Raw genomic sequence first — 16,973 nt, 5'->3', positions numbered from 1 at the left:
GAATACCAGCATGACAGTTACAATCACCAGATTGACGTACAAATTTACAGTCAGAGTGCGTGTGATAATCGCGATAGTGCACCTGCTGATACACGAAATCACACCCCAGATCATAACTCCAGTGTGTCTAGAACGCATACAGGTTGGGTTTAAGTCCTCAACTGGCCTCCTTCTAACACATAGGCACCACTGGCACCGAGACAGAACCAACTTTCATCGGAAAACACAACGGCCCTCCACTCTGTCCTCCAAATGGCTATGGTTTCGGGGCAATGAAATGCACGCCACAGAGCGTCTGGCTCGGAGCTGTCTTTGACGAAACCGATCTGTAACAGTTCGTTGAGTCATTGTGGTGCCAACTGCTGCTCGAATTGCTGGTGTAGATGCAGTACGATGCACCATAGCCATACGCCGAACACAGTTATCTTTCCTCTCAGTAGTGCCACGTGGTTGACCGGACCGGAGACAGGTGTTCTTGCGACTGTACATTCTCACGACCACCGCTGCCAGCATTCATATACTGTGGCTGCATTCCTGTCGAGTCTTAGTGCAATATCGCTGAAGGAACATCCAGATTCTCATAGCCCTATTACACGACCACGTTCAAATTCAGTGAGTTGCTGATAACGGCGTCTTTGTTGCCTTAAAGGCATTTTGACTGACATCAGCTCATCTTGTCCAGTCTGAAAGGTGACTAACGCTGACGATCGTTACAGTGTGTGTTTAAAGAAAACTTAATCTGCATCATCCTAGTGACGCTACTAGCGCCACCTTTCCGCAACGTCACCTTTCAGATGTAGAAACGCGCCTAACAACTTTATTTTACGTTACACAACTCCTTCTGGGTGCTGAGATTTTTTTTTCGCATCAGTTTATATCGCATATGTACGGCTGCCGACGAAAAAGCCGTGATTCTTCACACCTTTAACAGACCAATTGTGTCTCGATAATGTGCCTTTTCCAAAAAAAACAATCACATATTATACTTCACTACTATTACCAAGTGAATTGTGCAGTGCACTTAAGCTACTCAGTGAGACATCGACCATTTAACACAAACATCTGCCTGCACACAAGGAATAAATGATCAAGAACCTTCAACATCGCAGCGCGTCAGCAATCGTTGGTTAATATATTAGAAAACTAAAAATCCGCCTCGATTGCGAAAAAAGCACCTAGTTTTGAGTGTTAACCCAGGCTTCAGCGTAGATAACTACACACTCGTGGTTTTTATTGTTGTTCTGAAGAAGGTGTAGTTATCTACGCCGAAACCCGGGTTAACACTTAACACTAGGTGCTTTTTTCGCAATCGAGGCGAGTTTTCAGTTTTTTAATATAAATAAATGATCGCTATCATCACAGACACATATACTGGCACTCGAGGATTCGATGTGTTGGTTATGTTCATTTACTGAGTGAATGCATAAATCAGTAGCAGAAAGTGAGAAAAACATTCATTGTAACACTGGTTGAGCGTTGAATGTTGGAACTATATTTGGAAGTGGTTAGGGGCTTAGGTAGTTCTAGTGTAGATTAAAGTGATTGTGTTTGCACCATGCAGAGAGAGAAGACGAAATGAAATGTCTCCTGGGACTATGGTATATAGGATCTACAGAGTTACTGTTTAAGAAGAAAGAGAAAACGATGAACCATGTTCCGAGTCCCTTATAGTCTGTGAATGTGGTAGGGGAGCTGGAAGGCTAGCACTGAGAATGTGGCATTTTATATCACGTTCAGTGGAATTGCCTTTATTGGGTATTTCGTGTAATGAAATAGTAATGATGATTAACTCAACTAAGAAACAGCCTAAGAGTGTATTTCTGAAGGAGGAATTTAGAAACAGGTTTGTTTATCGTTATTATTAAGTAAAAAGAGTTCTCTTTCCGCAAAGAAAGGAAGTGTGTCAGTATTGTCTGTACTTTTAGCGTTGGTTCCTTGACGTTTCGGCTTAACTTCTCTGATGGTGGAGCATAAAATGAAATTAGCCACGCGGAGTGGGCGCGCGGTTTGAGGCGCCATGTCACGCAATGCGCGGCCCATCCTGCCGGAGGTTCGAGTCCTCCCTCGGGCATGGGTGTGTGTGTTGTTACTAGCATAAGTTAGTTTAAGTAGTGTGTAAGTCTAGGGACCGATGACTTCAGCAGTTTGGTCCCTTAGGAATTCACACACATTTGAACATCCGAAGTGAAATTTCTTGCAAACCAGATATGTGCCCTGGGCTTGGTAAAGAACGACGTTTGTGAAAACACTTCATTGGACGTCTATACATGATGCAGCCTCTTTGCGAGATGGAAGAACTGGAGCACCAGTGGAAACCGTGGTGTGCGGCTGGTCCCGGCGGAGGTTCGAGTCCTCTCTCGGGCATGGTTGTGTGTGATTGTCCTTAGGATAATTTAGGTTAAGTAGTGTGTAAGCTTAGGGACTGATGACCTTAGCAGTTAAGTCCCATAAGATTTCACACACATTTGAACTTTTTTTTTTTTTTTTGGAAACCGTGGCGATCCACTAGCAAACTACTGAGAGGAAGGGATACAAAGTAAACAATTTAAAGTATGTGAACAATAATGTCGCACCTAAGCAAGATCATTTAGATTTGATAGTGTCAGTCGAATTTTCTGTTGTGCTTATCATGGAAGTTCAGAAAAACACGAATACTGTACAAAGTTTGGAGCGCTTATATAGAATTAATATTGGGTAATACGGCTCTCACACCCTCTTCAATAACGTAATGAACGTCTCATAACACATGCGACTTTAATCGAGAACCTTCCGTCTGTGGCGAAACATCCAGTTTCCCCTTTTCCAATACTCTTAAGAGCCTTCGAGCTACCGCTGCACTACGTGTGAGAAACGACCGTTCGCTTAATGACGCTTTTGCGCGCCGTGACCCAAATGCATCGCTTTCACGCTGGCTATATTTACCCTCTGCACAGCGCTAGCCAACTCTCTGCAAACACAACACTTTCTTCTGAAAGCCGGTACTTTTAATTCAGTCTGTAGTACACTGCGTTGATAACGAACACTCGTTACTGATTTTGTAACTTTATGTGTGTGTGCATCAGTGCGTGAACGTGGATATATTCAGCTCTCTTGTTGCATGGTAGCAGTATAGATCTAAGTATACGCTTTGTGAAAGTTCTTTCATTGTCTGTGTATTCCTCTTCATTACTGCATACTACTTAAGTGTGCGGATGTTAGTGTGGAACCCGACAAGAAAGTCGTTTTGGAACTGTCGATGATTTGCTTCCTCACTCTGAAAACATTTGTCACACATTACCCGCCATCGAAGTATTCAGCAAACACAGAGCGTCAAATAGAGAAGGTTTTTCATTGTATAACGAATTGCAGGATACTACTATAGAGAGTGTGTGACGTGTGCAACCGATCGACGAGAGACCTCGTCATACGTCGTTTCGATGTAGTAGAATTTGAAAGAGTCTCGATAGAGATTTAGGAAATCGGGTAGTATTTCACTACTGCAGTTCTTCTTACGATTTTATGGAGCATACCACTGAACGCCAACATGTAGTGACGATGTTACTTTCACCACCATTCAGCCCATGGGGAACAAAATTCTATTGATTTACAAGAAAATAAAAGGATGTTTCTTTAGACTGTTGTTTAATTGCTTCAGTACTCCAGGACACATTTAGAACTTTTACATTTGTCTTAAATCGGAGGCACAGCTGTTTTTGATGCAATACACTGTTTATAGGAGTACAATAAGACATCTACTCCTTGATCGAACAATCTTTCCGTCTAGTAAAGCGATTTTCAACGAAATTTCGATTAAAATTAATGTTCGTAAGGCTAAAACATCTAGGCCATCCAACAAACGCCGAATGACAGTTTTCCCTATTCGAGGTTACTAAACATTGATTACTGAAAGTGTGCATGACGTGTACCTTCTACCGTGGTGTAATTTTTCTGTCGCGGCTGTGTTTGCTCTACGTATCATGAGTGCAGAATCGCTTCATGACAATGGGATGCACCATTCCTGTAGTCCTATCACAGAGTCACGATATTCTCGTGCGTTTTTCCTTGTCAGGAAACGCAATCAGGAAGCGCGTATAACACCTCCTTCACTGCGTAAGAAAAAGCTGAGCAGGCAGATCCAGGTTTGCTTTCCTCGTTAGCTACTATACCGAATCAGCCTTCAATCATCACCTGTAGACTGCGTAACAGTCTGCTGGTATGCTGGTAGTCATTTTGAATGTAACAGAGGTGGGATTCTTCTTACACATCGGTCAGGGGGCAGGAAGATGGTGTAGTGTAACGCTGAAACTTGTAGCAGAAGTACAATAAAACTGGAAATTTAGACAGCTGAAAGTGTTTAGATTTGACGATTTATATTGAACAATAGAGATCCCGCAAGCATTCGGCACAAACGTAGACTTACAGACAAAATCAATAAATTCTAAAAAAATTTTTAGACTTTCACTATAATGTACTTCAAGTACAAATTTTTAACCCGTTGTGATGCTCCATTCAAGATTACACTACATAAAAGGGATAAGGATCGATAATGTACAGCTGACTAGTGACACTCTGCTGCACGTTGACTGCAATCTGCATATAAATTACAAATCTGTCCATGTCACTGATAACAACCATTGACTATATTACCATCAAAAGTGGCACTGTCCTACAAAACGTTGATTTTAACTTCTTCTGTGCCATAATTTAAAATCAAATCCTGTATGTGTATGAATGTTAAAAAACAGCAAATTTGTAACACATAATATTATTCTGATGTTATGGCTTTCTTAATAATTTGTATTATGTTCTTATAGAAGCTTTAAAATGACACAAAAGCGGAAATTGCAATAATACTGGCACAGCTTATTTTAAAATAAGATCGTCTTAAAATCTACAAATCTCTGATACAGATGCACATTATTACACAATTAGATAGAAAAATGTATGGTGACCGAATAAAAATGAACTATATGTCTAATATGAACGAATTTGCCCACATCTAGGGGTTCGTGGTTATTCATGCAGACATGTGCTATACAGCAACGCCTAAAAGTACGGCCACCGTGGTTCAGAACTGAGCAATTATATACCTGCAAACTTTGGTTCGTCAAAGCTTATATGGTTTATATGACAGTCTCCAAAAGTGTACGGTCAATTTGTTGTTGATCTGAGCTGTGTTCATTACAGTTGTAGGCGAAAATATTTCCATAGACTTAGTCATTACAGTGATACCTCAATGTGCCAAGAGTGAAATAGTGCCGAACTAGCGAAAATCTTTGCATGACTTATTTTTGAGGTTCAAACCAACGAGAGTGAAATAAAATGTATTTTACGATCGAAGATTTTAGCGGCTGGTTTAGAAGAAGGATTCCATACTGTCATTTTCACACCAGATTCAGGCGCCATTTTCTCGAAGGAAAGAATCTTGCATTGCACCTACGTTTTGAAGGTAAATTATGAGGATAAAATGAGAAAAACTTGAATTATAATTAATCCCTTATAGCTTAATATAGACGTTACTCTCATTTAGCATTTAGGGAAAAGCAACACCTACTGATACTGTTTCCTCTGCAGACTCTCAGCACTCACGAAGTACAAAGATGCAGCTCTCCAGTCCAATGTGCATCGCCTCAGATTAGTGCCACTATCAGGTTTATATGTCAGACCAAATTATAGACAGGCAAAGTTATCACTTTCTGTAATGGCCTTAGATATGACCTGACAGATTACTTCTTCTTCACCTTTCCTTGTGCCTTTAGAGGAAACCACGTGATCAGGCCCTAAAGACCACGTGTTAGTCGACCGACCGCCGTGTCACCCTCAGTCATTCAACGTCGGATGCGGTATGGAGGGGCATTGGATCAGCACACCACACTCCTGGCCGTTGTTGAAGTTTCGACCTTGGAGCCGCTACCTCTCAGCCATCTATCTCCTCAACTACCATCACGAGGCAGTCCTCCCACCAAGGAAAAATCTCTGGCAGCACCGTGAACCGAACCTGGCTTCCCGCATGACGGCCTGTTGACCGCACGGCTATGGAGATGGACTGAAGTAGATATTGCATGGTTAATTTAAGACGTGGCCGGATGATCTTCCTCTCACCACCCCTGAACCGCAATTGTCTGTGTGTAGTGCTATACGTGCGATACATGAATTAGTGTGGAATTTTTTTTCCAAATGTTTACGAATCGTGTAACTGAGGCGGACTTGGGTAACAGCCCGGTATTCCCCGACATTCACCTAGTCGGTGTCGGAAACAGCCTGAAAAAGACATCCATGCTGGCCGGTACACAGACACTTATCGTTAATTCCCCGGGTGAATTCGATCCGGAGCCGGCGCACCTGCATGTCCCGGAAGCGGCACTTCGGCACGGTTGGTTAGTTGATTTGGAGGAATGGGCCAAACAGTGAAGTCATCGGCCAAATCGGATTATGGAAGGATGAGGAAGGAAGTCGGCCGCGCCCTTTCGAAGGAACCATCCCGACATTTGCCGCACTTTAACACGTACTGCTGTTCGGGCTGGTCTCTGACTTGACTGATAACTTACTAAGAAACAAGAAAATGTGTAAGGATATACTTCTGTACTATGACCAACAGGAAACTGTCAGCATTTAACAAATCCTGAGGTAGACTACGAAAAAAAGGTTTACACCTAAGAGCGAAAGACCTGTATTAAAAAAGTCCAACAATATGATTAAATTATTATTTTCCAAGTTTAACGCCCACTCATTGTCAAGGTCGGCTACGTCAACCAAGAACCTGGAAGAGTAATCTAAAAATCACTGTGTGTTACACTCTGAGACAAGAAAAACGACGCACCTCGAAGTAATTATCCGAATGGGACGGAAATCAATTGGTTTGATGTACATGTACAAACAAATAAATTATTAAAATTTTAAAAATGTCATTAACTCGTTGTTTCACCTCTGACCATTATGCAACGAGTTATTCGGCTTGGTATTTATTGATAGAGTAGCTGGATGACCTCCTGAGGGGCATCGTGCCAAATTCTGTCCAATTGGAGCATTAGATCGTCAAAATCCCGATTTAGTATCAAGTCCCTTCCGTAATGCTCCAAATGCTCTCAATTGTGCAGAGATCCGGTGACCTTGCTGGTCAAGATAGTTTTAGGCAAGCACAAAGACAAGCAATAGAAACTCTCGTCATGTGGTGGAGGGGCATGATCTTTTTGAAATGTAAACCCACAATGGATTGACACAAAGGGCAACATAACGACGCGTGGAATATAGACCTACCGCTCTGCTGAAAGCATGCAGTGGATGACAACCAAAGTGATCCTGCTATGGGGTGAAACAGCACACGAACACAACACTCCTGGTTCCTGTTCCGTATGGCGGGCAACTATAATATTGGTATCCCATCTCTGGCCTTAAGAAACAATAACCTTCGTGGACTTCACAAAGGCATATGACTCCATCGACAGACAGACTCTTGTTAGGATCTTGAAGAACAGAGGACTTGATGGAACTACACAAGAACTCATGAAAGAAATTCTGATAGACACAAACGCAAGGGTGAGATTCAGAGGAGCACTGTCAGAAGAATTTGAGATCAAGACTGGTGTTAAACAGGGAGATGAATTGTCCCATTGCTGTTCAGTATAGCACTGCACGAAGTGATCAGGCAGTGGAGAGCAATAAACGAGGAAATGGGGATACCAAAGACCCATTTGGGGGACAAAAAGGACAACAGGGCTCAAGTGGACTCTCTAGCCTTTGCAGATCACATAGCAATAGTAAGTGAGAGGGAAGAAGACGCAAAGACACAACTCGACAACTTAAATAAGGTAGCCAGAAAGGTGGGACTGAGGATCGCCTATAACAAGACAAAGACATTAAATACCACTGCAGACTGGGAAACACCGGAAGGCACTGTGCAAATGGTGGACAACTTTAAGTACCTGGGAGAATTTATAATAGGAAGGAATAAGAGCATGGAGGGAATAACAGAGATGATAAAGAAGATGTCAGCCTTCTGCATGACGAGAGAGAGATACAATAAAAAGAATATATCCGCAGAGGCAAAGATAAGCCACTACAAGGCAACGGTGAGGAATGCAGTATTATATGCTGCTGAGACGATGACACTAGGAAGAAATGGGGCGGAACAACTAAAGAAAGAAGAGAGAAAAATACCGAGAAAAATACTAGGTCCCAAAAGAGGTGCAGAGAGGTGGATGCGAAGACCTAGGGAAGAATTGTACCGGAACATGAGAACAATATCCGGGGAAATCAGATTCAAAAGGGCAAGGTTTGCTGGACATGTAGTTAGGATGAGTATGGACAGAATGACGAAAAGAGTGTGGGAAACAACAGGGAGGACAAGGGGAAACACAGGAACCAAGTGGGTTGTTGAAATTCGGAAGGACTGGTTGGAATTGGTGATCAAGGTCGAAGGAAAGGAAAATTGGAGAAACAAATATACACCGACCAATATGCCGGAGATCAATGACAGAGAAGAATACAGGAAAAGCTTAGAGTGTCACCAGTGGAGCCGACAGAAGAAACGGACACCGAAGATCTCGGAAGAAGAGCGGGAGAGAAGAAGAGAAAGAGTGAAGAGGTTCTGGGAGAAGAAGAGGAAAATGCAGTCCGCGAAGGGGCTACCCGTGGTCCTACAGAGGCCGTAACGCAAGAAGAAGAAGAAGAAGTATCCACCGCTGTCCAGAGAGTATAAAGACATGTCTTTGCTGGTCATTGGAGCTCATTTCGAAACGGGACTCATCACAAAAGACAATTATGCTCCAAACAACCAGATTTCAAGCCGAAGACACGTCCTGAGACACCTCGGAGAGAAGCTGCATGCCAGCCTGACTGCTGCCCGCCATACAGCCTAATAACCGGGAGCAACGGTCTGCGCTGCCATTTCTTTTCACAGCAGTACACCTGTGGTTGTCACCGACGGCACCCTTATATCATGACGCTACGTCGACAATATTGTACGTCCCATCTCGTTACCCATCATGGCAAGCCATCCTGGGTTTACATTTCAGTAAGATAATGCCCGCCCGCACACATCGAAAGTTTCTACTGCTTGCCTTCGTGCTTGCCATACCCCATTTTGGCCAGCAAGGTCGCTGCAACCGCTCCCCGATTCAGAGCGTTTGTAGCATTACGGGGAGGGCCCTGCAAGCAGCTCGGGATTTTAACGATCTAACGCGTTGCGGCTGGTAATGGAACCAAGACTGGAGAAATATCAAGGCACGTTCATAGGGTGTCGACCTGGGAAAAGTGTTCGACGATGTCAAATGGAGCAAGCTGTGAGAAATTCCGGGAAAAATTGGGGTAAACTATGTCGAAAGACGGCTAATATACAATATGGACAAGACCCAAGAGGGAACAATAAGAGTGGAAGACCAAGAACGCAGTCCACGGATTAAAATGAATGTAAGACAGGGATGTAGTCTTTCGTCCTTTCTCTTCAATCTATACACCTAAGAAGCAATGACAGAAATAAAATAAAGATTCAACAGTGGAATTAAAATTCAAGGTGAAAGGATATCGATGATAAGATTTACTGACGACACTGCTATTCTCTGTGAAAATGAAGAAGAATTAGGGGAAAATGTTCAAATGTGTGTGAAATCTTGTGGGTTCCTTGAAATGGCTCTGAGCACTATTGGGACTCAACTTCTGAAGTCATTAGTCCCCTAGAACTTAGAAATAGTTAAATGTAACTAACCTAAGGACGTCACACACATCAATGCCCGAGGCAGGATTCGAACCTGCGACCGTAGCGGTCTCGCGGTTCCAGACTGCAGCGCCTAGAACCGCGCGGCCACTTCGGCCGGCAAATCTTATGGGACTTAACTGCTAAGGTCATCAGTCCCTAAGCTTACACACTACTTAACCTAAATTATCCGAAGGACAAACACACTCACCCATGCCCGAGAGAGAACTCGAACCTCCGCCGAGACCAGCCGCACAGTCCATGACTGCAGCGCCTAGACCGCTCGGCTAATCACGCGCGGCAAGAATTAGGGGATGAATGGTCAAATGAATACGGAATATGGAGTGAGATTAAATCGAAGAAAGACGAAAATAATGAGAAGCAGCAGAAATGTAAACAGCGAGTAACTTAAGTTGAGGACTGGTGATCACGAGGCAGATGAAGTTAAGGAACTCTGCGACCTAGGCAGGAATGGAGCAAGAGGACATAAAAACTCTGGCATTCATGCCCAAGAGAAATCTACTAGTATCAGACATAGACCTTAATTTGAGAAGAAATTTCTGAGAATGTGCGTTAGGAGCACAGTATTGCATTAGTGGAACATAGACTGTGGGAAAACCGGAACAGAAGAGACTCGAAGCATTTGAGATGTGATACTACAGAAGAATGTTAAAAATTAGGTGGACTGAAAAGAAATGAGGAGGAAAGGAATATATAGAAAAGAATGACAGGAAAAAGGCACAGGATGGTGGGATATCTGTTAAGACATCACAGAACAATATCCATGGTAACAGAGGGAGCTGTAGAGGGTAACAGCAGTAGAAGAAGACAGAGATTGGAATACATCCACCAAATAATTGAGGACATAGGTTGCAAGTGCTACTCTGGTATAAAGAGGTTGGTCCAGGAGAGCAATTCGCGACGGGCCGCATCAAACTAGTCTGAAGATTGATGACCCAAGAAGAAATAAAAATTAAAAAGAAACATGCCCGTTGCAAAACATTTGGCATGGTACCTCTCAGGAGGACATCCAACAACTCTGAATTAATTCCAAACTGAATAACTGTTTGCGTAAGGGCCAGAGGTGGACCAGCGCGATATTGACTTTCTCGATTTGTGAAGCTATTTCTCTTGAATAAATCATCCAATTTTTCTGCAGTATTCCTGAAATTGTAATCATTTATTTGTCAACCTGCTAATGGTCGGCAGACAGCGCAAGGCGCGTCTTATTTGTTCTAACTCTGTCCTTCTGGCGAAAGGTATCAATAAAGTGATCTGATGTAACTGAAAAACTTTCAGGGTCTGAGACAACATAGGTCCTATTAATCACGGTATGAACTATACCTTAATACAGCTGTGACAACTGTCAAACTGAATATACAAATTAGTGTGAATTGCCTTGCTTTAAACGACTTTTTTCTGACCAGCACATCAAGGAACAGAAGGCAGACATCGTTTTCCACTTCTATAGTGAAATGGATATTCGTATGGCTTAGACTGAGATGTTCTAAATGCAGTGTAAATTGGCGCTGCCACGAGGTCAAATAACAAACATACTGTCTACATAACTAAGAAAGCACATTGGTTCCAACGGCACCGACTCCAAGGCACATTCCTCGCAAACTTCCATTAAGAAAATGTCAAGAGGCGACGAATGTCTCAGCATTGCAATTCCAACTGTCTGCTCATAGTACATAAAAGTAAGTGGAACTCGACAGTTGTCTAAACAGTTTTGTTAACTCAGCACCCCAGTTAACGGTAATTAACCCAACATAGGAACTAAAAGACTGAAGACAAAAATGGCATCAATGCTTACTACATTCAAACACAGTCCCTCTAATAGACGTACAAAATCTGCTGAGTTCGTAACGTGATGTACACACTGACCTACTAGTAGTCGCGGCAGTGTAGTGTTTTGCTGTACAGCAAGTCGGAGTGTCTATGTTACTGAAGTCTTACAAAGAAACAACGCCAACTTCATCATATATTTTAAGGAGAATAAAGCACAATAACAAGATATGAGCCCCAGAAATCGATCCCGCCATCATTCTGATAGCCCGCGGCTATGACCATGTGAATAAATATCTCTTAAACTTCGCGTGCAACGGTTGCTTGTAACTGGCTCCACACCTCTGTAGCTGTGCAGTGCCCGAGCGCGAATTACTGTGCAATGGAATGACAACCAATGTCCTATTTGCAGGGTGTCGTTGGCGAGGAAATATTAGGGGGTAGGAGATAACATCTGCCGAAAGCGTTTTGAAATGATGTTCCAGAATCGTTGTTTTACACGAAAAAACTTGGTATCTTGTCAACCTCATGCATAGATATGCCTACTTAGGCCCACTTAGGACCAGACTTCCCTTCTCCTCAGTTTAGAAAGTAACATTTCTTGTCCTGGCTTATCTTCGGTCTCTGTTCTTCGCAGAATTTCTTCTTCTTTTCTGCCTCTTTGTGTTCTTCCTATAAGCCATTTCTAAATATTAGTTCTATATGTCAGCCTGTCTAGTATATTTCCACATTGGATTGGTTCTTCTCTGGTTTTGTCAGCACATCTGGTATATGTGCTGTTCCCACGGGGTTTTTATCTCCAAATCGAAATAAATAAGCCTTAGCAGCTGAGCAATTATTATTAACTGTAGTTAATGATTTTAGATTTACAATTTTATCATTCCAGTCATGCATAGAGAAACTCTTGCTAATGTACTCCAGGGGTTTTTAATAGTGTCAGCTTTTCAGTCCAGAGAAAATGACGTAAAACAGCAATGTTAATAGTCAAATAACACTACACTTCTTCTTTACTGATTTATTCATCTCATTAACTTACACTAATTTCATGAATCGCAACATAAAACTATTTAAAGCAAAGAACTCTCTGATACCACCTACAGGTTAGAAGCAACGGACAAGGGCTCAATGAACAGAGCGCTATTGCCTGTTGATTCACGAACGTGAACACGTGTCTCTTCACTCACTCAGCCGTACAGTAGTTCGAGCTCGGGCATTAAGCGGCTGCAGTGGGACGGAAATAATGACTGTTGGTGCTTAGGAATGTTTGAAAGCTCTATATTCAGAAGCTCTTAACTGTGGACTACCAGAATAATTGTCCATATTTTCAAGTAGGTCTATTGCTGGGGCTGACATCTTGCAAGTGTCCATTTTTTAATAAGAGATCAAGTTCGTGACGTTTCCTTGTAAGAGGAACCCCTTCCTTAAAGATCTTCGGAAGCTGTATAAATCAGAAGGGGTAGCACAGTAGGCTTAAAACTCTGGATTGTATCTTACAACAAGCAGCTTTTCCTTCAGCAGACGTTGATCTTCCCCTCAGCATTTTTTTTTTTTTTTTTTAGGCGTCACCACCGATCTGTGATACGCTGGACCAGATAGTAGGCAGCGCATCGTATTAATTCCTCTTGTCCACCACAATCCTTGCATTGCCGTTGTCCCCATGTAACATAACAAAATCAGAATTTAATCTAAAGAACGCTACATAGACCTTACTGCTGCCATAACATTACTCTCGAGAAAATATGCTCTAGTCAAAACACGACATGCTTCTGTTCTAGCTCTCTCAGCAATTTTCTGAGATAATTTAAAAGACAATCGTAACCGGTTTCGGCCTACAGTGGCCTTCTTCAGACGCTACAGTGGAGAAAAGTAAAGCTTTTATTAAGGCCTGAAACAAGTACCAATATTGAATGCTAACAGCGCTATACTTAGCTCGCAAGTAGATCGAGTGAAAATATTTTGTCCTTGCTTCAGGTCTTCGTATAAACTTCTCTTACCTCTGTTGTAGCATTTGAATATGACCTTTACAGACCGAAACTGGTTATGACTGTGTGAAAAATATGAAAAAATCGATCGCTGGCGCATCAAATGGAATGACTTTTTTTTTTTTTTTTTTTTGACCATGTATTGTGTGGTGGCGCTAGTTGCTTACGATGTGTGATGTCTTTCTGCACTCGCCATCTTCTGGTTCGTGGTTGCCGTTGCCTCGCCCACAGAGGGTAAAAGTTGCCAAGCGTTGCGATCTCTCGTTCCATTTGTGTCTTGAAAATGACGGTATACTCATATTCACTTGTCGACATACCAGCAGTCAAAGATCCGTGCCCAATCTGTGATTTATTTCGGTTGTATAATTGCTAAGTGTATCCTGTTTGTGTTTTACAGTCTGAACTGTATCAGTTACCTTTGTGATGGGTAAGGTTAACTCAACTCGTTAATATTATGTTGACTAACGCGTTCAACTTCAGTTCCCTGAGTTCTGTTTTGAGTCTATGAATCAAATGCGTTTGTGTTTCGTCCTTCCGTTATGGGCTGTTTTATAACTTGTGAACTTTCCTCACATTTTTCATTACTGAATTTAAAAGATTGTCTGAGTCAAAGATTTCGGAATCTAAACATTTTGTAAATGTTTGAAATGTTTTTAAAATGAATGTTATCGTAACGCCTGTTTTGCAAGTCGTCAAAATAATTGATAAGTTTTCTGAGTACCTCTGCAGCAAAGTTTCAATTTCTTATGCTATTTGAGATTCTGTCAAAAATTGAATAGTGACTGAATAGCTCCGTATCACTTTAATTATTGCTGATTTCTGCAACGTTATCTTTTATTATTGCCTGTATAATTTAAAGGCGTTGGATCAGAATAAAACAGGTTACCTGTCGACATTTTACAGACTCAGAACTTAACTACCCCCGTATCAAAGTTCCTGCCATTTCAGTGTGTAGTAGCCGCGGAAAGATCTGTAAAGTCGACTATATTTCATAAAGTGGCACGTCTCAAGAGACGTCATCCACAGGGCATTCATTTCGCTCTAAATTTAGAATATTACATCCCTCTTTTGAGTCCTGGTAGTATACAGCGAATTTCAAATGCCGCAGGACATGGAGATCCGATCTCCACCGTCCCTGCCTTTCGGCGTAATCACTCCGCAGTTGTGCAAGTAACCCGCGCCCACTTGGGCCAAGTCTGAAGCTCTTTCACTCCCCAGAAGACTCGCGGCGGACGCTCCAAACTCGGCGCCACAATTAGCCGCCCCATTGAAGCGAAGCGACTTGTCAGACGCCCATTAACGATATTACGCCTCACGTCCCGTGGGGCTCTTCAGAGCTCTCGCACGCCTCGCCGATGGCAACGCAAGATGATGCGCCACGTCACGTCTCACCAGCTGCACCACGGCACCCTCTCTACTGTTACTCGATCTGCGAAGTTAAGTGACGTAATAACTCATGAGAGTTCCATTACCTTTGTTAATAGATCAAAGAGTTTGAAGACGCTATTCAGCTGGTAGAAGACGACTATTCCCCTCTGAGGACACCTCTGTTCATAAGAAATAATTCAGTCCGCCGTCTCCATTTCAGTACTCTGCAGCACTAAACGCTATGCCACAGAATCTTGACTACTATTTTACCTTCTTAAGAAGGCAAATGACATGACTTTTAAATTGAAACCTATGTTCCCCATAAACAATACCCTTTGCAGCAGAAGCATCTCCATTGCTCACCAGATGGCTTCATCGTTTTATGATCTCTTCGCATCCAACCCTCTTGCCCTACCCCACCCCTACCCCATCACCATTACCATCTACGTTCATGGATTAGGTACGAGGAACCTGTTTTGATTTCGACTTCTTAGCTCCATCGCTTCCTCCGCCGACGTATATCCATTTCCCCTTTGGACATATATCCCAGAACTTTTTTGAGGTACCTGATACCTGCATTGTAGCATTCTGTTTAATTTTCCTTCCATTTCTGCTTATATATGTCGATTTTTCTGTTATTGCAAATATTGTAAGCTTATTTCTAATATCTTTGTTTCTTAAACTATCTTTTTGTTTACATACCTTAACTGATCTGAGGAATTTCATTTCTGACGTCACTATGCAATTTGTGTCTTATTACTTGCTAACAAAGCCTCGTATACGTAGAGTAGCTGTGGAGCATACATCGTATTATAGAAGGTCAGTTGCGTTTCTTTAGTTGTCTTTTTGTTTAATGTTCTTTTTACTATTCCACAGATACCATGAATTTATTCTGTTTTATTCTTTATAGTGTTATCATGTTCAAAGACGTGTTGGAAACCAAATACTTTAAGCGACTTACTTGTTCGACGATTAGCCGGCCGAAGTGGCCGTGCGGTTAAAGGCGCTGCAGTCTGGAACCGCAAGACCGCTACGGTCGCAGGTTCGAATCCTGCCTCGGGCATGGATGTTTGTGATGTCCTTAGGTTAGTTAGGTTTAACTAGTTCTAAGTTCTAGGGGACTAATGACCTCAGCAGTTGAGTCCCATAGTGCTCAGAGCCATTTGAAACATTTTTGTTCGACGATTTTGTTTTCTGTCACTATTTGTTATTAGTCTGTTCGTCAGCATACATTAATACTTTTATATTATGGCCTTTATCTACTTTCTCTTTGTTGTTTTTCGGTCGTCAATGCACGCTTTAATCGTCTCAGTTATACGTCAACTGAATGAAACTTGCTGCAGTCTTGTTTAACTCCTTGATTAGATAAATCCCATTTTTATCTTGTTACCTATTTTTACTGAAAATTGAGTTTCATTTTATAAGCTTGTTTTTGCCGCGCGGCGTGGCTGCGCGGTTTGAGGCGCCCCGTCACGGATTGCGCGCCCCCTCCCGCCGGAGGTACGAGTCCTCCCTCGGGCATGGGTGTTTATGCGTGTTGTTCTTAACATAAGTTAGTTTAAGTAGCGTGTAAGTCTATGGTCCGATGACCTCAGCAGTTTTGTCCCTTGGGAATTCACGCACATTTGAACATTTTATGAGATTCATATGACCTATTTCAAGTGTCACAGGATTCTATTTTCTTATAATACTACCAGATGTTTGTTCTGTTTAATCTGCCAAATGCACTGATATTGTCGATTAAAGCTATGTGTGTCTCATTATTAAATTCTTTTCTTTTATTACTCAATATATTATCCATTGTTTTTCTCCTAATCTAGAACCACTCCGGTCCTCGGTTACAATTATTTTGGCTATTTGTCTTAAACTTAGAGTTAATTTTTTCTGCACATATGCTTCGTACCCAGCTACAATTAAAACAGTTTTCGGTCTCCTTTCTTGCAATTCAGCAGACAACAGCTGTTCACTAGATCTCCGGTATCCTCGCTTTGTCTCAGCACAGATTTTGGAAATGCAAAAATCTTAGTTTAAGGAAAATTACCCCCATGAAACACGGATCTTGCCGTCGGTGGAGCAGCTTGCGTACCTGAGCGATACAGATAGCCGTACCGTAGGTACAACCACAACAGAGGGATATTTCTTGAGAGGCCAGACAAACGTGTGGT

Source organism: Schistocerca americana, chromosome 3 (assembly GCF_021461395.2).
Source record: "Schistocerca americana isolate TAMUIC-IGC-003095 chromosome 3, iqSchAmer2.1, whole genome shotgun sequence".
In the NCBI taxonomy this organism is placed as follows: domain Eukaryota; kingdom Metazoa; phylum Arthropoda; class Insecta; order Orthoptera; family Acrididae; genus Schistocerca; species Schistocerca americana.
The sequence above is the reverse complement of the archived record's forward strand: the minus strand, read 5'-3'. Positions refer to the sequence as shown.